Source organism: Balaenoptera borealis (assembly GCF_965194805.1).
Source record: "Balaenoptera borealis genome assembly, chromosome: 5".
NCBI lineage: Eukaryota > Metazoa > Chordata > Mammalia > Artiodactyla > Balaenopteridae > Balaenoptera > Balaenoptera borealis.
In genome coordinates this window covers 46368821-46390901 of record NC_138862.1, presented here as the reverse complement: position 1 = coordinate 46390901, position 22081 = coordinate 46368821, and the positions used below count along the sequence as shown (strand labels likewise).

Here is a 22081-nt window from a genome sequence, read left to right as displayed (position 1 = left end):
ATGGTTTCTTCTGGGTATATGTCCAATAGTGGGATTGCTAGGTCATATGGTAATTCTATTTTTATTTTTTTAAGGAACCTCCATACTGTTCTCCATAGTGGCTGTATCAATTTACATTCCCACCAACAGTGCAAGAGGGTTCCCTTTTCTCCACACCCTCTCCAGCATTTGTTGTTTGTAGATTTTCTGATGATGCCCATTCTAGCTGGTGTGAGGTGATACCTCATTGTAGTTTTGATTTGTATTTCTCTAATAATTAGTGATGTTGAGCAGCTTTTCATGTGCTTCTTGGCCATTTGTATGTCTTCTTTGGAGAAATGTCTATTTAGGTCTTCTGCCCATTTTGGGATTGGGTTGTTTCTTTGATATTGAGCTGCATGAGCTGTTTATATATTTTGGAGGTTAATCCTTTGTCTGTTGATTCGTTTGCAAATATTTTCTCCCATTCTGAGGGTTGTCTTTTCGTCTTGTTTGTAGTTTCCTTGGCTTTGCAAAAGCTTTTAAGTTTCATTAGGTCCCATTTGTTTATTTTTGTTTTTATTTCCATTACTCTAGGAGGTGGATCAAAAAAGATCTTGCTGTGATTTATGTCAAAGAGTGTTCTTCCTATGTTTTCCTTCAAGAGTTTTATAGTGTCCAGTCTTACATTTAGGTCTCTAATCCATTTTGAGTTTACTTTTGTGTATGGTATTAGGGAGTGTTCTAATTTCATTCTTTAACATGTAGCTGTCCAGTTTTCCAAGCACCACGTATTGAAGAGGCTGTCTTTTCTCCATTGTATATCCTTGCCTCCCTTGTCATAGATTAGTTGACCATAGGTGCGTGGGTTTAATCTCTGGGCTTTCTATCCTGTTCCATTGATATATATTTCTATTTTTGTGCCAGTACCATATTGTCTTGCTTAATCTAGCTTTGTAGTATAGTCTGAAGGCAGGGAGTCTGATTCCTCCAGCTCCGTTTTTTCCCTCAAGACTGCTTTGGTTATTCGGAATCTTTTGTGTTTCCATACAAATTTTAAAATTTTTTTGTTCTAGTTCTGTAAAAAACGCCATCAGTAATTTGATAGGATTGCATTGAATCTGTACATTGCTTTGGGTAGTATAGTCATTTTGACAATATTGATTCTTCCAATTCAATAACATGGTATATCTCTCCGTCTTTTGGTATCATCTTTAATTTCTTTCATCAGTGTCTTATAGTTTTCTGCATACAGGTCTTTTACCTCCATAGGTAGGTTTATTCCTAGGTATTTTAGTCTTTTTGTTGCAATGATAAATGGGAGTGTTTCCTTAATTTCTCTTTCAGAGGTTTCATCATTAGTGTATAGGAATGCAAAAGACTTTTGTACGTTATTTTGTATCCTGCAACTTTACTAAATTAATTGATTAACTCTAGTAGTTTTCTGGTGGCATCTTTAGGATTCTCTATGTGTAGTATCCTGTCATCTGCAAACAGTGACACTTTTACTTCTTCTTTTCCAATTTGTATTCCTTTTATTTCTTTTTCTTCTCTGATTGCCATGGCTAGGACTTCCAAAACTATGTTGAATAATAGTGGTGAGAGTGGACATCCTTGTCTTGTTCCTGATCTTAGAGGAAATGCTTTCAGTTTTTCACCATTGAGAATGATGTTTGCTGTGGGTTTGTCGTATATAGCCTTTATTATGTTAAGGTAGGTTCCCTCTATGCCCACTTTCTGGAGAGTTTTTATCAGAAATGGGTGTTGAATTTTGTCAAAAGCTTTTTCTGCATCTATTGAGATGATCATATGGATTTTATTCTTCAGTTTGTTAATATGGTGTATCACATTGATTGATTTGCGTATATTGAAGAATCTTTGCATCCCTGGGATAAATCCCACTTGATCATGGTGTATGATCCTTTTAATGTGTTGTTGGATTCTTTCTTTTTGCTGGTATTTTGTTGAGGATTTTTGCATCTATATTCATCAGTGATATTGGTCTGTAATTTTCTTTTTTTGTAGTATCTTTGTCTGGTTTTGGTATCAGGGAGCTGGTGGTGTCATAGAATGAGTTTGGGAGTGTTCCTTCCTCTGCAATTTTTTGGAAGAGTGTGAGAGGGATGGGTGTTAGCTCTTCTCTAAATCTTTGATAGAATTCACCTGTGAAGCCTTTTGGTCCAGGACTTTTGTTTGTTTGTTGGAAGATTTTAAATCACAGTTTCAATTTCATTACTTGTGATTGGTCTGTTCATATTTTCTATTTCTTCCTGGTTCAGTCTTGGAAGGTTATACCTTTCAAAGAATTTGTCCATTTATTCCAGGTTGTCCATTTTATTGGCCTAGAGTTGCTTGTAGTAGTCTCTTAGGATGCTTTGTATTTCTGCGGTGTCTCTTGTAACTTCTCCTTTTTCATTTCTAATTTTATTGATTTGAGTCCTCTCCCTCTTTTTCTTGATGAGTCTGGCTAATGGTTTATGAAATTTGTTTATCTTCTCAAAGAACCAGCTTTTAGTTTTATTGATCCTTGCTATTGTTTTCTTTGTTCTATTTCATTTAATTCCGCTCTGATCTTTATGATTTCTTTCCTTCTGCTAACTTTGGGCTTTGTTTGTTCTTCTTTCTCCAGTTCCTTTAGGTGTAGAGTTAGATTGTTTACTTGAGATTTTTCTTGTTTCTTGAGGTAGGCTTTTATAGCTATAAACTTCCCTATTAGAACTGCTTGTGCTGCATCTCATTGCTTTTGGATCGTCGTGTTTTCATTGTCATTTTTCTCTAGGTATTTTTTGATTTCCTCTTTGATTTCTTCAGTGATCTCTTGGTTATACAGTAACGTATTGCTTATCCGCCATGTGTTTGTGTTTTTTACATTTTTTTCCCCATAATTCATCTCTAAACTCATAGCGTTGCGGTCAGAAAAGATGCTTGATATGATTTCAATTTTCTTAAATTTACTTGATTTGTGACCCAAGATGTGATCTATCCTGGAGAATATTCCTTGCGCACTTGAGAAAAAAGTGTAATCTGCTGTTTTGGATGGAATGTCCTATAAATATCAATTAAATCTATCTGGTCTATTGTGTCATTTAAAGCTTCTATTTCCTTATTAATTTTCTGTTTGGATGATCTGTCCATTGGTGTAAGTGAGGTGTTAAAGTCCCCCACTATTATTGTGTTACTGTTGATTTCCTCTTTTATAGCTGTTAGCAGTTGCCTTATGTATTGAGGTGCTCCTATGTTGGGTGCATATATATTTATAATTGTTATATCTTCTTCTTGGATTGATCCCTTGATCATTATGTAGTGTCCTCCTTTGTCTCTTGTAACATTCTTTATTTTAAAGTCTATTTTATCTGATATGAATATTGCTACTCCAGCTTTCTTTTGTTTTCCATTTGCATGGAATATCTTTATTCATCCCCTCACTTTCAGTCTGTATGTGTCCTTGGTCTGAATTGAGTCTCTTGTAGACAGCATATATAGGGGTCTTCTTTTTGTATCCATTCAGTGAGCCTGTGTTTTTTGGTTGGAGCATTTAATCCATTTACATTTAAGGTAATTATTGATATGTGTGTTCCTATTACCATTTTCTTAATTGTTATGTGTTTAGTTTTGTAGGTCCTTTTCTTTTTTTGTGTTTCCCACTTAGAGAAGTTTCTTTAGCATTTCTGTAGAGCTGGTTTGGTGGTGCTGAATTCTCTTAGCTTTTGCTTGTCTGTAAAGCTTTTGATTTCTCTGTTGAATCTGAATGAGATCCTTGCTGGGTAGAATAATCTTGGTTGTAGGTTCTTCCCTTTCATCACTTTAAGTATATCATGCCACTCCCTTCTGGCGTGTAGAGTTTCTACTGAGAAATCAGCTGTTAACCTTATGGGAGTTCCCTTGTATGTTATTTGTCGTTTTTCTCTTGCTGCTTTCAATAATTTTTCTTTGTCTTAGTTTTTTGTCAGTTTGATTACTATGTGTCTGTGCATGTTTCTCCTTGGGTTTATCCTTCCTGGGATTCTCTGTGCTTCCTAGAGTTGGGTGACTATTTCCTTTCCCATGTTAGGGAAGTTTTCGACTATAATCTCTTCAAATATTCTCTCGGGTCCTTTCTCTGTCTCTTCTCCTTCTGGGACCCCTGTAATGCGAATGTTGTTGCATTTAATGTTGTCCCATAGGTCTCTTAGGCTGTCTTTATTTGTTTTCATTCTTTTTTCTTTATTCTGTTCCACAGCAGTGAATCCCAACATTCTGTCTTCCTGGTCACTTATCCATTCTTCTGCCTCAGTTATTCTGCTATTGATTCCTTCTAGTGTATTTGTCATTTCAGTTATTGTATTGTTCATCTGTGTTTGTTTGTTCTTTAGTTCTTCTAAGTGTTTGTTCATTAATTCTTCTAGGCCTTGTTAAACATTTCTTGCATCTTCTCGATCTTTGCCTCCATTCTTTTTCTGAGGTCCTGGATCATCTTCAGTATCATTATTCTGAATTATTTTTCTGGAAGATTGCCTATCTCCACTTCATGTAGTTGTTTTTCTGTGGTTTTATTTTGTTCCTTCATCTGTTACAAAGTCCTCTGCCTTTTCATTTTGTCTATCTTTCTGTGAATGTGGTTTTCGTTCCACAGGCTACAGGATTGTAGTTCTCCTTGCTTCTGCTGTAAAACATGATTGAATTTTGAGAGGATACTAATTTTGATATTTTTAGCCCCACATATGAATTACTGAGATCGTTCTCCTTTCTTTTAAGTATACACCTTATTTGTCTTTATTATGCTGATTCCCCCTTTATTCTAGTAATTAGTCTCCAGTATGCTATATATTTGTTAGTATGACTATAGTCAGTCACTCCTTCCGCCAACCACTATTAGCTTAAGAGGGAAGAGATGTCTCTGTTATGTTCATTCCTGTATTTCTAGCAATTGAATAACATGTGGCACTTTACAGCACTCAATAAATATTTATCTGATGAATGAAAAAAAAAGATCATACTCCCTTGCTTAAGTATTTGAAATGGTCTTTGATTAGTTTTCAAACAAATTGTTTTTTCTTATTTTTTTATTCCAGATGCTCCACAGTCTGTATCTTTCCTCTCTTCTTGCTTTCTTCCTCTCACCTCAAGGCACTTGGCCATGTGCATCCCTTCATTCTTCCTCTGTGCACCTGCTTATGTTTCCTCATCTAAAACACTTTACTCTCCCTCTCTTTCCCCCCAATCCTACTCATTCTTGATCTCAAATCAGATCTCATTCTTGAGCACATTTCTAGTCCTCTAAACTAAATAGATTTTCCCTTTCCTGGTCTCCATGATAATTACCTGCTTTTATAATACATTTACCCCTTTATCAAATAGGGTTTGTATGTGTCTTGAATATAAAATTATTGGCTAAATATCCATAAGTCACTGATCATGTCTTATGTCTTTTGGGCTCCTAACAACAAAATGAGCTAAATCCTTAATACAAGCTTCATTGATTTTTCAAATTTCAGTTCTGTTTAAACTTAATCAAGTATTTACAATATACAGAGTGTTGAAAGAGACCATGGATAGAATGAGCATAGGATAAAGAGTTCTTAGGTTTTAGAAATGGTTCCTGACAAGAAGCTCATAATCTAGTGGGGAGAAAGACACTTTCATTGCTAACCAGCAGGCAACTCAGGTTTTTATATAAAAAAGTGTAAATATGTTATATGAAAATATGATGAAGGAAGTGAATGGAAACCTGGAGGAAAAAAGAAAGATTTCTCATTGGAAGGACCATTTCAGATGAACCTTCCAGGATAAGTAGGATTATAATATGTGAAGCACATGATGAAAAAAAGCAACAGAATGGAAGCATATGATAAAATCCTGGAAGTTTGAAATAGCAAGACGTAATTAAAAAGTGGATAGTAAATAAGGTTGGCTGAAGCCCACTCATACATGATATAGGAGACACTTACAGGTAATTTATAGGGTATGGGAAAATAGATTGGAAATTGTTCTATTTGGTTCTTTCCCTGCCAATTCATCAAACCCTCTCTCTCAGTAAGGTCAAAACCAACGCTAAATGTCTACTCCAAAGAGCATCTAATTATCTGCCTAACCAAGCTGTGGTGTTTGGTACTATTGAAAGTTGTCACCTCTGGTTCTGTGATAACACTCACTGCTTCTGTCTTCCTGACTGTTCCATCTCAGTCTTTAATGCTGGGTCATATTTCTCTCTTTGCCTTTAAAATGCTTGCATTCCCCCTAGTTCTGTACTTGACCACCCTCTTCTTTCATTCTGGAGTTTCCCCCAGATTTTCTCATCTACTTATATATTTCACCTATGTTCCACCTTCTGGTGGCTTCACTATAGGAGAGGAAAAAGGCAATTTTTTTTGGTTTTAATTTACAACCCATTTATTTTTAATTAATTTTTAATGTGTAGCTATTTTATTTTAGTTTTAAATTTCATTTCATATTGTAATAGCGTTGTTTAACAATGTTATGTTAGTTTCAGGTGCACAGGCAAGTGATTCAGTTATACATATACATGTAGCTATTCTTTTTCAAATTCTTTTCCCATTTAGGTTACTACAGAATATTGAGCAGAGTTCCCTGTGCCATATAGTAGGTCCTTGTTGGTTATCTCTTTTAATATAGTAGTGTGTATATGTCAGTCCCAAACTCCCAATTTATCCCTCCCCTCCCCCACCATTTCCTTTTTGTAACCATAAGTTTGTTTTCTAAGTCGGTGAGTCTGTTTCTGTTTTGTAAATAAGTTCATTTGTGTCATTTTAAAGAAAGGTTCCTCATATAAGTGATATTATATGATATTTGTCTTTCTCTGCCTGACTTACTTCACTTAGCATGATAATCTCCAGGTTCATCCATGTTGCTGCAAATGGCATCATTTCATTCTTTTTAATTGCTGAATAATATTCCATTGTATATATGTACTACATTTTCTTTACTCCTCTGTTGATGGTCATTTAGGTTGTTTCCATGTCTTGGCTATTGTAAACTGTGCTGCAATGAACATTAGGGTGTATGTATCTTTCGGAACCATGGTTTTCTTCAGATATATGCCCAGGAGTGGGATTGCTGGATCATACAGTAGCTCTGTTTAGTTTTTGAAGAAACCTCCATATTGTTCTCCATAGTGGCTGCACGAATTTACATTCCTACCAACAGTGTAGTAGGGTTCCCTTTTCTCCACACCCTCTCCAGCATTTATTGTTTGTAGATGATGATGGCCATGCTGACTGTTGAGAGGTGATACCTCATTGTAGTTTTGATTTGCATTTCTCTAATAATTAATGATGTTGAGCAGCTTTTCATGTGCTTCTTGGCCATTTGTATGTCTTCTTTGGAGAAATGTCTATTTAGGTCTTCTGCCCATTTTTTGATTGGGTTTTTTGTTTTTTTAATATTGAGCTGCATGAGCTGTTTATGTATTTTGGAGATTAATCCTTTGTCCGTTGATTCGTTTGCAAATATTTTCTCTCATTCTGAGGGTTGTCTTTTCGTCTTGTTTGTAGTTTCCTTTGCTTTGCAAAAGCTTTTAAGTTTCATTAGGTCCCATTTGTTTAGTTTTGTTTTATTTCCCTTACTCTAGGGATGGATCAAAAAAGATCTTGCTGTGATTTATGTCAAAGAATATTCTGCCTATGTTTTCCTCTAAGAGTTTTACAGTATCTGGTCTTACATTTAGATCTTTAATCCATTTTGAGTTTATTTTTGTGTATGGTGTTAAAGAATGTTCTAATTTTTTTTTTTTACATGTAGCTCTCCAGTTTTCCCAGCAACATTTCTTTAAGAGACTTCTTTTTCTCCATGGTACAGTCTTGCCTCCTTTGTCATAGATTAATTGACCATAGGTGTGTGGGTTTGTTTCTGGGTTTTCTATCCTGTTCCATTGATATATATGTCTGTGTTTGTTCTCGTACCATGCTGTTTTGATGACTGCAGCTTTGTGGTATAGTCTGAAGATGGAGCCTGATTCCTCCAGCTCCGTTTTTCTTTCTTAAGATTGCTTTTGCTATTCATGGTCTTTTGTGTCTCCATGCAAGTTTTAAGAATTTTTGTACTTGTTCTGTGAAAAATGCCATTGGTAATTTGATAGGGATGCATTGAATCTGTAGATTGCCTTAGGTAGTGTAGTCATTTTGACAATATTGATTCTTCCAATCCAAGAACATGGTATATCTTTCCATCTGTTTGTGTCATCTTCAGTTTCTTTCATCAGTGTCATAGTTTTCAGTGTACAGGTCTTTTACCTACTTAGGTATGTTTATTCCTAGGCATTTTATTCTTTTTGATGTGTTGGAAAATGGGATTGTTTCTTTAATTTCTCTTTCTGATCTTTCATTGTTAGTATATAGAAATGGAACAGATTTCCATATATTAATTTTGCATTCTGCCACTTTACCAAATTCATTGATGAGCTCTAGTAGTTTCCTGCTAGCATCTATAGGATTTTCTATGTATAGTATCATGTCATCTGCAGTGACAATTTTACTTCTTCTTTTCCAATTTGTATTCCTTTTATTTCTTTTTCTTCTCTGATTGCTGTGGCTAGGACTTTCAAAACTATGTTGAATAAAAGTGGTGAGCTTGGACATCCTTGTCTTGTTCCTGATCTTAAGGAAATACTTTCAGCTTTTCACTGTTGAGTATGCTGTGAGCTGTGGGTTTGTCATATATGACCTTTATTGTGTTGAGTTATGTTTCTTCTATGCCAACTTTCTTGAGAGTTTTTATCATAAATGGGTATTGAATTTTATCAAAAGATTTTTCTGCATCTGTTGAGATTATCATGGTTTTTATTCTTCAATTTGTTGTTGTGGTGTATCACACTGATTGATAGGCAGATATTGAAAAATCCTTGCATCCCTGGGGGATAAATCCTATGTGATCATGGAGTATGATCCTTTTAATACATTGTTGGATTTGGTTTCCTAGTACTTTGTTGAGGATTTTTGTGTCTTTATTCATCAGTGATATTGGTCTGTAACTTTTTTTTTAACATCTTTATTGGAGTATAATTGCTTTACAATGGTATGTTATTTTCTGCTTTATAACAAACTGAATCAGCTGTACATATACATATATCCCCATATCTCCTCCCTCTTACATCTCCCTCCAAGCCTTCCTATCCCACCCCTCTAGATGGACACAAAGTACCGAGCTGATCTCCCTGTGCTATGTGGCTGCTTCCCACTATCTATTTTACATTTGGTAGTGTATATATGTCCATGCCACTCTCTCACTTCATCCCAGCTTACCCTTCCCCCTCCCCATATCCTCAAGCCCATTCTCTACATCTGTGTCTTTATTCCTGTCCTGCCCCTAGGTTCTTCAGAACCACTTTTCTTTTTTTTTAGATTCCATATATATGTGTTAGCATACGGTATTTGTTTTTCTCTTTCTGACTTACTTCACTCTGTATGACAGACTCTAGGCCCATCCACCTCACTACAAATAACTCAATTTCATTTCTTTTTATGGCTGAGTAATATTCCATTGTATATATGTGTCACATCTTCTTTATCCATTCATCTGTCGATGGACACTTAGGTTGCTTCCATGTCCTCATGATTGTAAATAGAGCTGCAATGAACATTGTGGTACATGACTCTTTTTGAATTATGGTTTTCTCAGGGTATATGCCCAGTAGTGAGATTGCTGGGTCATATAGTAGTTCTATTTTTAGTTTTTTAAGGAACCTCCATACTGTTCTTCATAGTGGCTGTATCAATTTACATTCCCACCAACAGTGCAAGAGGGTTCCCTTTTTTCCACACCCTCTCCAGCATTTGTTGTTTGTAGATTTTCTGATGATGCCCATTCTAACTGGTGTGAAGTGATACCTCATTGTAGTTTTGATTTGATATAGGAGTCTATATATAAACAAGATTGTTTTAAGTTGCTGGTCATTTAATTTCAAATATATTTTCAATATCCTGCATTTGTACTCTCCTCTTCTCATGATTGTTGGTCTTGATATCATATTTGTGTGGGGTTGATTTCTTACCTTTACTGTATGTTTACCTTTAACAGTGACCTTTTCCATTGGCAGTTTTCTTGTCTTTCTTTTTTTTTCTTTATTTTTTTTGGGTACGTTGTGTCACAGTTGTGGCACTCAGGGTCTTTGTTGAGGCACATGGTATCTTTTGTTGTAGTACAGGCTCTTCATTTAGGCATGCGGGCTTCTCTCTAGTTGTGGCATGCAGGATTTTTCTGTCTCTAGCAGTGGCGCATGGGCTCCAGGGCACGTGGGCTCTGTAGTTGTAGCACGCGGGGTCCAGAGTGCATGGGCTCTGTAGTTTGTGGCATTCAGGCTCTCTCACTGAAGCACGTGAGCTCAGTAGCTGTGGCGTGTGGGCTTTGTTGCCCATTGGCATGTGGGAACTTAGTTCCCTGACCAAGGATGGAACCCACGTCTCCTGCATTGGAAGGCAGATTCTTTACCACTGGACCACCAGGGAAGTCCCTCCATTGGCAATTTTTTTTTTTCTAGATGTGACCTTTTGTTTTCCACCTGGAGAACTTCCTTTAGCATTTGTTGCAAAGCTGGTCTGGTGGTGCTGAATTCTCTTAGCTTTTGTTTGTCTGTAAAGCTTTTTATTTCTCTGTCAAATCTAAATGAGAGCCTTGCTTGGTAGTGTATTCTTGGTTGTAGGTTTTCCCCTTTCATCACTTTAAATATGTTATGCCACTCCCTTTTGGCTTGCAGAGTTTCTGCTGAAAATCAGCTGATAACCTTATGGGTATTCCCCTGTATGTTACATTTTGCTTTGCCCTTGTTGCTTTTAATATTTTCTCTTTGTCTTTAATTTTTGTCAATTTGATTACTATGTGTTTTGGTGTATTCCTCCTTGGGTTTATCCTGCCTGAGACTCTCTGTGGTTCCTGGACTCGGGTGACTGCTTCCTTTCCCCTGTTAGGGTAGTTTTCAGCTATTATCTCTTCAAACATTTTTTCAGGTCCTTTTTCTCTCTTTTCTCCTTCTGGGATCCCTATAATGTGAATGTTGGTGTGTTTAATGTCATCCCAGAGGTCTCTTAGACTGTCCTCATTCATTCTTTTTTCTTTATTCTGTTGTGAGGCAGTGATTTCCAGCATTCTGTCTTCAGCTCACTTGTCTGTTCTTCTGCCTCTGTTATTCTGCTATTGATTCCTTCTAGTGTAGTTTTCATTTCATTTATTGTATTGTTCAGCTCTGTTTATTTATTCTTTAAATATTCTAGCTCTTTGTTAAACATTTTTTATATCTTCTTGATCTATGCCTCCATTGTTTTTCTGAGATCTTGGATCATCTTCACTATCATTACTCTGAATTGTTCTTAGAGTAGATTGCCTATCTCTACTTCACTTAGTTGTTCTTCTGGGGTTTTATCTTGTTCCTTTGTCCTGGACATATTCTTCTGCTGTCTCATTTTGTTTAACTTTCTGGGATTGTGGTTTTTGTTCTGCAGGCTGCATGGTTGTAGTTCTTCTTACTTCTACTGTCTGCTCCCTGGTGGATGAGACTGTCTAAAAGTCTTGTGCATGTCCTGGTTGGAGGGACTATTTCCTGCCCACTGGTGGGTGGAGCTGGATCTTGTCCCTCTGGTAGGCAGGGCCATGTCAAGGGGTGTGTTTAGTGGGAAGCTGTGTTCTCAGGAAAACTTTAAGCAGCTTGTCTGCTGATGGGTGAGGCTGTGTTTCCACGCTGTTGGTTGTTTGGCCTGAGACGTCCCAGCACTGGAACCTAGAGGCTTTTGGGTGCGGCCAGGTCTTGGTGAGAAAATAGTGACCTCCAGGAGGACTCATGCCAATGAATACTCCCAGAACTACCACCACCAGTATGTTTGTCCTCTCAGTGAGCCACAACCGCATCCTGCCTCCTCAGGAGACCTTCTGATACCAGCAAGTAGTTCTGGCCCAGGCTGTGATGAAATCACTACTATTTTCCCTGGGTCCTGGTGTGCACAAGACCAGTGTGTGCCCTCTAAGAAATGAGTTTCTCTTTCCCTCAGTCCTGTGGAATTCCTAGAATCAAACTCTGCTGCCCTCCAAAGCCAGATTCTCTGGGAGCTCCTCCTCCCATTTCCAGAGCCTGAAATGGGGCTCAAACCTTTCACTCCTGTGGGAGAACTCCTGTGATATATTTATTATCCAGTTTGTGAGTTGCCCACCCAGTGGGTATGGGATTTGATTTTATCAGAATTGTGCCCCTCCTACCATCTCATTGTGGCTTCTTTTTCTTTGGTTGTAGGATATCTTTTTTGGTGGGTTCCAGCATTTTTTTGTCGATGGTTGTTTAGCAGTTAGTTGGGATTTTGGTGTTTTCGTAAGAAAAGTTAATGTCCTTCTACTCCACCATCTTGTTTCTGCCCAGTTCCAAGACATTTTTAGTGTATATTCATATCAGTACAATCATCAGGAGTATGTTCTGAATATATACATTTTATTTATGAATTGGTAAATGTACCACTATGCTAAAATATTATGTATATTATAAAATATGAAAATAGATATTAATAATGACTTAATTACAAAATGGTATTAAAAGTGTTAATTTATGTATTAATATTATAAAAGGATGTTACTCGCACTAACACTATTATTAATTAATTAAATAATAATAATCTTATATTCAGAAAAAGAAATGTGATGATATATGGTATGTTCTTCAAATCTTAGCTAATGCTATGTTATAGCACTTCAAGAACTTGTTTAAATTTATTTCCAAACCTTCTTAATGTCTGACACAGTTGAAAAGATCCTACACACAGATACATCTCCCCAAATGGAGAAGAATGCAAGTTTTGATTGGGTCCCAAAACAAGAAAGGGCTCTCCAGCCAGTCCAAGCTGTGAGGTAAACAGCCGTGATATTCAGGACAAATGACTCAACAGACCAATGGTGTTAGAGATATCTGAGGTGGGAAGAGGATGTAGATTGAGTGGAAAGTTAATGGAAAACTCTAATAGGAAATACCTTACTGATTTTGAGCAAGCCTTGTTTTCTGCAGCGGAGAATTATAAACTATTCAAAAAGTAAAAAATAACTCCCTGGTGTGCTATTAACCATGATAGAGAAAGAGGTCCTGACTTTGGGACATCAACTGACAAAGACTCCAGAACTGACTCCAGGAGCTGGAATTTATCAGACTAAAAATTAAATGAATGAGTGGGGCCAGGAGCATTCATTAGAAGGTGAAGCTGATGTATTCAAGGATAATCTGAGAAGGGCCAGAGAATATAGTAGGCTGCACAGGCAGTTGATCCAGATCTCTATGACATCTTACCCTCATCTCACATGGTCTGGTCTCAAGAGGCCAAATTGTTTCTTGGATGGTTAGCTGGGTATGTTAATGCCATTATGTATAGTTTCACAAAGGGTGACATTGAAAGACATCAATAAGGGGAAATCCTTCCTTAGAGCAGTGGAATCATCATTTGTTTCTGTTGTATAGAAAGAGAAGTGGTCCAAGCTAAGAATATATAGACTCGGGGTAGATGTGAATGGTTTGGGTATTGCTCAATGGCCTTGGGGGAGAAAGATGAGAAGGTGAGGGACCAGGAAGTATGAGGAAGAGCATATGAATGGATCTACTGGAATGGATACAAAGTGTGGAGATCCTTATATTTCATGTAAAGGTTCACCAGAGAGCCTGTACCATGGAAGAGCTACTAAACAAGCAAATAGACAGAATGACTCAGCCAGTTGACGTCATCCTGCTCTGTTCATCTGCCACCTAATGCTGGATTATGGACACATGAAAAGTGGCTATATAGCTGGGATGGAGGCATGCATGTGCCTAATAACATAGGCTCCAACTTTTCCAGGCTGATCTAGCAACTGTTTCTCCCAAGTGTTCAACTTGCCCAAAACAGAGACCACTGTGGAGCCCCCAATGTGGCAATATCCCTCAAGGAGATCAGCCAGCCAGTTGGTAGCAAGTTTGCCACTGTGAACCTTTTCCACTCTAAAGTGGGAAGAATTAATCTTTGCTGGAATCAATATAATCCAAGTATGGGTTATCTTTCTTATCTGCAAGGCCTCAGGATACACCACTATCAGAGGCTTGGTACATAACATTGCATTGAACCAAGAAATCTAGTTTGCAGTAAGGATGGTGTGGTATTGGGCTCTGACTGGTCATTGTTTCTTTCCTATTTCATTCACCTAGAAGTTACTGGCTTAATAATTGATGAATGAAATGACCTTATGAAAATATAATTGGGGTGTTAGGACTGCATCCTCTGTGGTTCAGTATCCACCAAAACTCAATGATCATTTTATGTTGCCATGTCCTCAGTAAACTGAATACCTGGCTCTAGGAAATCTCCTAGTGACTCTCTTGGGGAATTTGGACTCTATGTCCCCACATCCCTGAGCTATATGGGTTTATATATCCTGGATCTTAGAGTAGAGATGCTCTTCTCAGGGAATGTAGCAAGAATCCCATTATATGTAAAGCTACAGCTGCCACCCAACTGTTTTGGTTTCCTTGTTCCAAGAGTTCACCAAGAAAGGAAATGAGTCACAAGGCTTATTGGGGGTATTTGATCCTGATTATCAAGAAGAGGTAGAGCTGTTGTGAGTTGGAGGAGCAAAACTATGTTGGGCATTCAGGTGATTCGTAGGCATCTGCTGGTACTCATTGCTCAAATTTGACAGTAAATAGAAAAATACTACAACCATGTCCTGAAAAGCTTCATACCCCACAGGCTCAGACCCTACAGGATTCTACTTCTGGATCACCCCATCATGTCAGTCACCTGGACCAACAGAGGTGAAATGAATCAGTAAGAGGGAGAAGGTGAATATTAACGTGGTCCTGAGACTAGCTGTAACTGTGGGAATGGCATGTGTCCCATTAACATTCATCTTGTAAAATTCTCTAGGAAAAAAGAAAGATCCACATCCTGGTGGAGTTTTCCCCAGAACTAATACTAATTTCCCCAGAACTAATATTAATTTCTTGCTAATAAGAAATTAGTAACTCTGAACAGTAAAAGAGATGGCATATAATGGATCTGTAGTTCACAGCCCAGATCCCACCTTATTTTCCAAGTGTAAGAGTGCTAGTAGCTGACAGCTCTCAACTAAGCCCCTGTCCAGGAAATGTCCTTAGCTGAAGAGAATTGACCTTTGAAGGTATATAACCTTCCTTGAGTATAGCCTGCATCCAGTGACTGTTCCAAGAAGGTATAAATTCCAGCCCCCTGCCTTAACTCATGGGAACTCTGAAGGGACATACCAAATCCTCACTTCTCAGTGGGACTTGCTAAATTCTTTGTTGTGACTACATTGAACTTATCCTTCTGTCCAATCTTACTTCCTTCATTCCTCCAGTATGTATCAACCCTGAGGGTGTTCCCCCCAAATTTTTTACATGCATATCTCCAACTCAGAGCTAGTTTCTTGGGTATCTCAACTTAAAACATCTTTCTACATAAATGAAAGAGAATAACAAGTCAGAAGACAAAACAAATCTATTCATCAGAGATAAACCATCTATTAAAGAAAAGTTGTATCACTGTACCACCAGGGGAAAATGCTCCCAATTAATAACTTAGTAATCTATAGCATCCTCTCACCCTTGCTTGAATGGAATTATTTATCATTCCTGATCCTGAATAATGTAGGCATTTCAAAATAAATAGAAAATTACAGGCTTCATCCAGACAAAACCAATATAAGAAGAAAATAGAAAATATGCACAGAAATATTTCATTATTTGAAAATTCTTACCAGAAAAACAACCATGGAAAGAGAAACAAAAATCTAACAAAATACCTTAACCTGAACTCATTATCTTTAAACAGTATTTGCAGACATGGAAAAACACCTTTTATCAAAAATTCAGAAATCAAAACCAGAGATGGACAAAAAGAAATATATAAGATGAAAACTAAAGGTAGAAAATATATTGGAGAAAAAGACATAATCACTTTAGAAATTAAGAATGACAATGAAAAAAATTAGTCATTCGATCCAAGAAAGAAATAGAAAAAACTTTATTTGAGTCAAATTGAGGATTATAACCCAGGAACAGCCTCTCAGAAAACTCCAAGAACTGTTCTAGTTACATATGTTTTTGAGACAGAGGTCTGTACACTAAAGAACATATTACTGAAACACTAAAGGACACATTACTGACAGTTTACATAATCTAGATCTAAGTGTACAAAGGGAGTAGTAGGTCATGGGTCATTGTGACCCCTTACAGGATTAAAAAGGATTATCATCTAAGGAGTTTTGACCCTTGATGAGATTAAGAAGGAATGTTATCTCCTAAGGAAGCCTGGTTAATGCAAATGCAAAACACACACTAAAGGGGAGGGAGGAGACCCAAATGGGCAAAGAAAAATTTTATGTTTAAAGTTTTCTCGTCTTACCATGACATATGAATTTTATTTCATCAAGACTAAATTACAAGAGTCTTAAGGGGTAAAGATTCCATTATCTGTATAAGGGTCACTGAAGAGAAGAAAGGAAATGACTAAGAGAATGAAAGTGAAGCAAAGGGGTAAAAGAATTAGATAATGATGGTATGGAAAATTAGCAAGAGTGACACATTGCACAAAAACTTGGAGTCTCTAAAGAAAAATAATAATACAAAAGAAATAATAATGGGAAAGAAATAGTATTTAAAATGATAATCCAAGAAAAATTTGGGGAGTAACAGAAGACTTTAATATACATTTTGAAACATATGTGTGATACTTTATCCAGAAAAAGGAACTTCAAGATATGTCCTAATAAAAGTAAAAGAATTCTGGTTAAGTAAAAATGATCTGGATCTCCATGTAAAAAGACCATCTCACTACCAAAGAATGAAATCAAGGCCCAAAGTTGTGTGTCTGTGTATGTGTAATGTTTTGTGTATATGCTACCATTTGAGTAAGACATGTGTTCTTAGATTTGAAAAGAATCAGAGGAAATACAGACCAAAATCTAGTGAACTAGGCTTATAGGACACCTTTGGAAAAATGTCTTATTCCCATTCTGAGGCAGGATATGCACAAGATTAGCCTAAACATCTTGAGCCAGAGAACAAGAAATCTATCAGAGACTGCCATGATCATATCAGAAGGATTCAGGAAGCATCTTGAAGTTTTTGAGTTGAGTTCCTACTAGCCAAAGATGAGACAAATTTGGCATCAAAACGAATAGTAAATATAATGGATTTAAGCTGATAAAACACATTAAAAATCTATGAATTCATAATGATAATTTTCAATGTGGTAATGATCTTCATAGTATATTAGGAAAAACAATTTATTATTCTGAAAATTGGGAACTGAGTTTATTCTGCTTTTTCTATGTGAATAATATCTGATTTCTACTCTCAGATTTGACTCTGTTGAGGAAGTAAAGCTTTCAATCTTTAGAATGAAAGAAGGTAAGAGGAGAGAGAGAGAGGGAAGGAGGGAGGCAGTTGGGGGGAAGGGAAGGGAGAGTTAGGAGAGGAGTAGAAGAAAAGGGAGGAAAGGATGGAAAAGGGAAGGGAAGAGATAGTAAAGAAAAGGAAAGGAATGGACAAGAGAAGAGATAGGAAAGGGAAGGAAAAGAAAAAAAAATAGAGACAGGCAGGCAAGGAGGAAAGAAATAAGGAATCCATCCTTCATGTAGAAAAATGAATGAAAGAAAAAAACATGCCGGAGTTATTCATTCCGAGATTTTATAAAGCCACTGATAAATAAAAATTCTAAAAGTTTCAGAAAGAAAACAAGGCATTGGGAATCAAAATTACATGTGGTTTCTCAAAAGCAAAATAGTTTACTAAAATATAAAGAAAGAATACCTTCAACATTCAAAAGGAAACGTAGAATCTACGATTCTGTAGAAACTAAACTATTAATCATGTGTGAGGAAAGATCATTTGCAGCACATCTAACTGCAAATCTTGACTGCCAAAGAGACAATGAAGATTTCTCAGCAAAAGGAGAGAATGAACCTTGAAGAGCAATATAGAGAGCTTGGAAACAGAGTATGGAAACCAAGAAATCAGTAAAGGGAAGTTTCAGCGGGACAGCTGAGCCCTGGGCCTAGAGAGCAACCTCTCCAGTCTGGAGCAGGAGGATGGAGGGCACCAGGAGAAAGTCTAGGATAAAAAAAGATTATTTAATAGAGTTGAGTTTTTAATGAATATGTTTGATAGACACATGAAGAATTTACTTGAGCAAATGAGAAATAAAGTTTTTATTAACTTTAAAAAATCCCACAGTCATACAAGGAAAGGAAATATAAGCATGGCAGTGGAAAGTATTTGCATGTCCCTAATAAAAACTGAGCATCATATTATCAAAAATAGTGACTTACCATCCATGATGACAGAAATGGGAAGGTGTTTAAATAAATAGATAAATACTCATTAAACATAACAGGAAGTTGATTCACATGTCTGCAACTGATACTGAGAAATATAAGTGTATATTTTCACAGAAATAGCTGAAGAAGAAAGTTGTTTACCTGAAATGCATAGTCATATCCATTTTAGAATGTATGTTTTAGTGCTATTTTAAAAATTGTTTTCTGAATAGAAATTAAAAAGAAATAAAAGGATAACACTAAGGGAGCCCAATTGGAATTATTGAAAAAATTCTGGTGAGAGATGATGGCAGCATGGAGTTTGTGAATTAGTGTAAATGGAATAATTTGGGCACATTTCAGATATTTCAGAGACAACTTGACAGTTCTTGTGAAAGTTTGGATGGAATAGCAGAAGGAGATGAGGGATGACCTCTAATTTGTTCCTTGCCAATCTGGTTCGAAGAGGCTAGCATCAAGATTGTGAAGACTTGGGAAAACTATTTTTGTTGGAAAATTTGAGAGTTGTTTTTTGATTATGTTAAATTTGAGATGTCTTTGAGGTATTCAAATAACTACGTCTCTCTTGGCAGTTGGATACATGAGTCTGGAAATTAGGGGAGATGTCAGAGTTGGAAATACACATTTTGGGTCATCTTCACATTGATGCCATTACAAGTCATAAAAATAGATGGAGTCACCTAAAAAGAAAGAATAGAATAGAGACTGTTACAGTTGAATCTTATAGAATCCTAACATTTAGATTGGGTAGAGGCAGAAGGCTCTTCCCCAGTCAAAATACTTATTACTAATAACTATTTAATACTTACTATTTTATATTTATTATTGCTATTTATTATGACTTTAAAAAATTTCTCTTCCTTACTAGAATATAAGTGTATAAATCGGGACAGTCATGTTTTTGTTGTGCAGGTTAGATAGGTCTCTCTGTATATGTGTGTGCATATGAGTGTGTGATTGTGTGTGAACAAAAAGGAAGCATAGGAAATCAGTGAATAAGGAAAGAGTTAATTATATTAGAATGACTGGTTAACTATAAAAAATCCAATTTTAATTCTCACTTTACAACATTCTGAAAAGAATCCCAGTTGAGTAATGGTGCTATTTAAAAAAATTAAGCTATGGAAAAAGAAAAAATACAAATTACGTCTATAAAATATCTCTGAACATGGAGGGTGTGATAAATTTTAAAGCAAATGAAAGCATTAAATTGTTAATAAATTGAAGTAGAAGTGGAATTTATGGACCATATGGTGGTTCTATTTTTAAGATTTTGAGGAATCTCCATACTTTTTCCATACTGGCTGCCCCAATTTAAGTTCCCACCAACAGTGTACAAGTGTTGCCTCTTCTCCCCATCTCACTGATACTAGTTATTTATTGGTTTTTTGATAATAGCTGTTCTTTTTGTTTTTTGGCAGAGAATGGAGAATGCTTGCAGAGGGCTTGGTCCTGCCCTTTCTTTCTTTCTTTCTTTTTTTTTAATTGAAGTATAGTTGATTTACAATATTGTGTTAGTCTCAGGTGTATAGCATAGTGATTCAGTATTTTTGCAGGTTATGTTCCATTACAGATTATTACAAGGTAATGGGTATAATTCCCTATGCTATACAATATATCCTTGTTACTTATCTATTTTATATCTAGTGGTTTGTACCTTGTTAACCCGATACTCTTAATTTGTCCCTTCCCCTTCCTTCTCCTCGTTAGTAACCACAAGTTTGTTTTCTATATCTGTGAGTCTGTTTCTGTTTTTTATGTACATTTATATGTATTATTTTTTAGATTCCACATATAAGTGATATCATACAGTATTTGTCTTTCATGTATTTCACTAAGCATAATATTCTCTTGGTTGATCCATGTTGTTGCAAACAACAGTATTCCATTCTTTTTTATGGCTGAGTAATATATATATATATATATATATATATGTATGTATGTATACCACATCTTCTTAATCCAGTTGTCTGTGGGTGGGCTCTTGGGTTGCTTCCATATATTGGTTATTGTAAATAGTGTTGCTATTAATGTTGGGGTGCTTGTATATTTTCAAATTAGTGATTTCTTTTTTTCCACATATATACTGAGGAGTAGAATTTCTGGATCATATGGTAGTTCTATTTTCAGTTTTTTAAGGAACCTCCATAATGTTTTCCATAGTGGCTGCTCCAATTTACATTCCCACCAACAGTGTATGAGAGTTCCTATTTCTCCACGTCCTCTCCAACATTTGTTATTTATAGACTTTTTGATAATAGCCATTCTGACTGTTGTGAGGTGATACCTCATTGTGGTTTTGATTTGTATTTGTCTAATAATTAGCTATGTTGAGCATCTTTTTGTGTGCCTGTTAGCCATCAGTGTGTCTTCTTTGGAAAAATGTCTATTTAGATCTTCTGCCTATTTTTGATTGGGTTGTTTGTTTTTTCAATGTTGAGTTGTATGAGTTGTTTGTATGTTTTAGATATTAATCCCTTTTTGGTTTCATCATTTGCAAATATTTTCTCCCATTCTTTAGGTTGTCTTTTCGTTTTGTTGATGGTTTCCCTGGCTGTGCAAACACTTTTAAGTTGTATTAGGTTCCATTTAAAAATTTTTTGCTTTTATTTCTCTTGCTTTCAGAGATAATCCAAGGAATATAATCCAAGAAAATATTGCTACAATTGTTATTGTCAGAGAATGTTCTCTTCTAGGAGTTTTATGGTCAGGTCTTACATTTAGGTCTTTAAACCACTCTGAGTTTATTTTTGTATATGGTGTGAGGGAATGTTCTAATTTCATTGTTTTACATGTGGTGGTCCAGTTTTTCCAGCACCACATGTTGAAGAGACTATCTTTTCTCCATTGTATATTTTTGCATCCTTTGTCATAGATTAATTGCCCATAGAGGCATGGGTTTACTTTTGGGCTCTCTGTTCTATTCCATTGATCTGCATGTCTCCTCTGGTACCAGTATCCCACTGTTTTGATTACTGTAGCTTTGTTGTGTAGTCTGAAGTCTGAAGTCTGAAAGGGTTATACCTCCACTTTTGTTCTTTTCCCTCAGGATTGCTTTGGTAATTTAGGGTCTTTTGCTGTTCCTTATAAATTTTAGGATTTTCTGTTCTAGTTCTGTAGAAAATTACATGGGTATTTTGATAGGGATTTTATTAAATCTGTAGATTGCTTTGGGTAGTATGGCCATTTAATAATATTAGTTCTTTCAATCCAATAGCACCAGATATCTTTCCATATCTTTGAATCATCTTAAATTTCCTTTATCAGTGTTTTATAGTTTTCAGTATATAGGTCTTTATACTGTTTTATACTTTTCAGAGTGTAGTCTTTCACCTCCCTGGTTAAGTTTATTCCTAGGTATTTTATTTTATTGGATGCAATTTTAAACAGGATTGTTTTTACTTTCTCTTTCTGATATTACATTATTAGTGTATTTTTGCTTTCTCTTTCTGATATTACATTATTAGTGTATAGAAATGCAACAGACTTCTGTATATTAAATTCATATTTTGGTTCTAATAGTTTTTGTGTGGAGACTTTAGGGTTCTGTATATAGAGTATCATGTCATCTGCAAGTAGTGACAGTTTTACCTCTTCATTTACAACTGGTTACCTTTTATTTCTTTTTCTTGTCTGATGGCTATGATGAGGACTTCCAATACCATGTTAAATAGAAGTGGCAAGAGTGGGTATCTCAATAGTAAAAGACAAACTTTCCTCTCAAGATGAGGAATAAGAAAGGATGTTTGCTTTTGCCACTTCTACTCAGCATTGTACTGAAGCCAGGGCAACTAGGCAAAACATGGAGTAAAAGGCATCCAGATTTGAAAGGAAGAAGTGA

The 22081-nt window shown here is 36.1% G+C and overlaps 2 protein-coding genes across 2 annotated transcripts in view; both read left to right on the top strand.

Annotated features, from left to right (window-relative positions):
* GABRR3 (gamma-aminobutyric acid type A receptor subunit rho3) overlaps nt 1–22081 on the top strand; it is a 394852-nt gene that overhangs the window by 142426 nt on the left and 230345 nt on the right. The window lies entirely within an intron of this gene.
* Nucleotides 1–22081, top strand: part of LOC309629018 (EF-hand calcium-binding domain-containing protein 4A-like) — a 135763-nt gene that overhangs the window by 81795 nt on the left and 31887 nt on the right.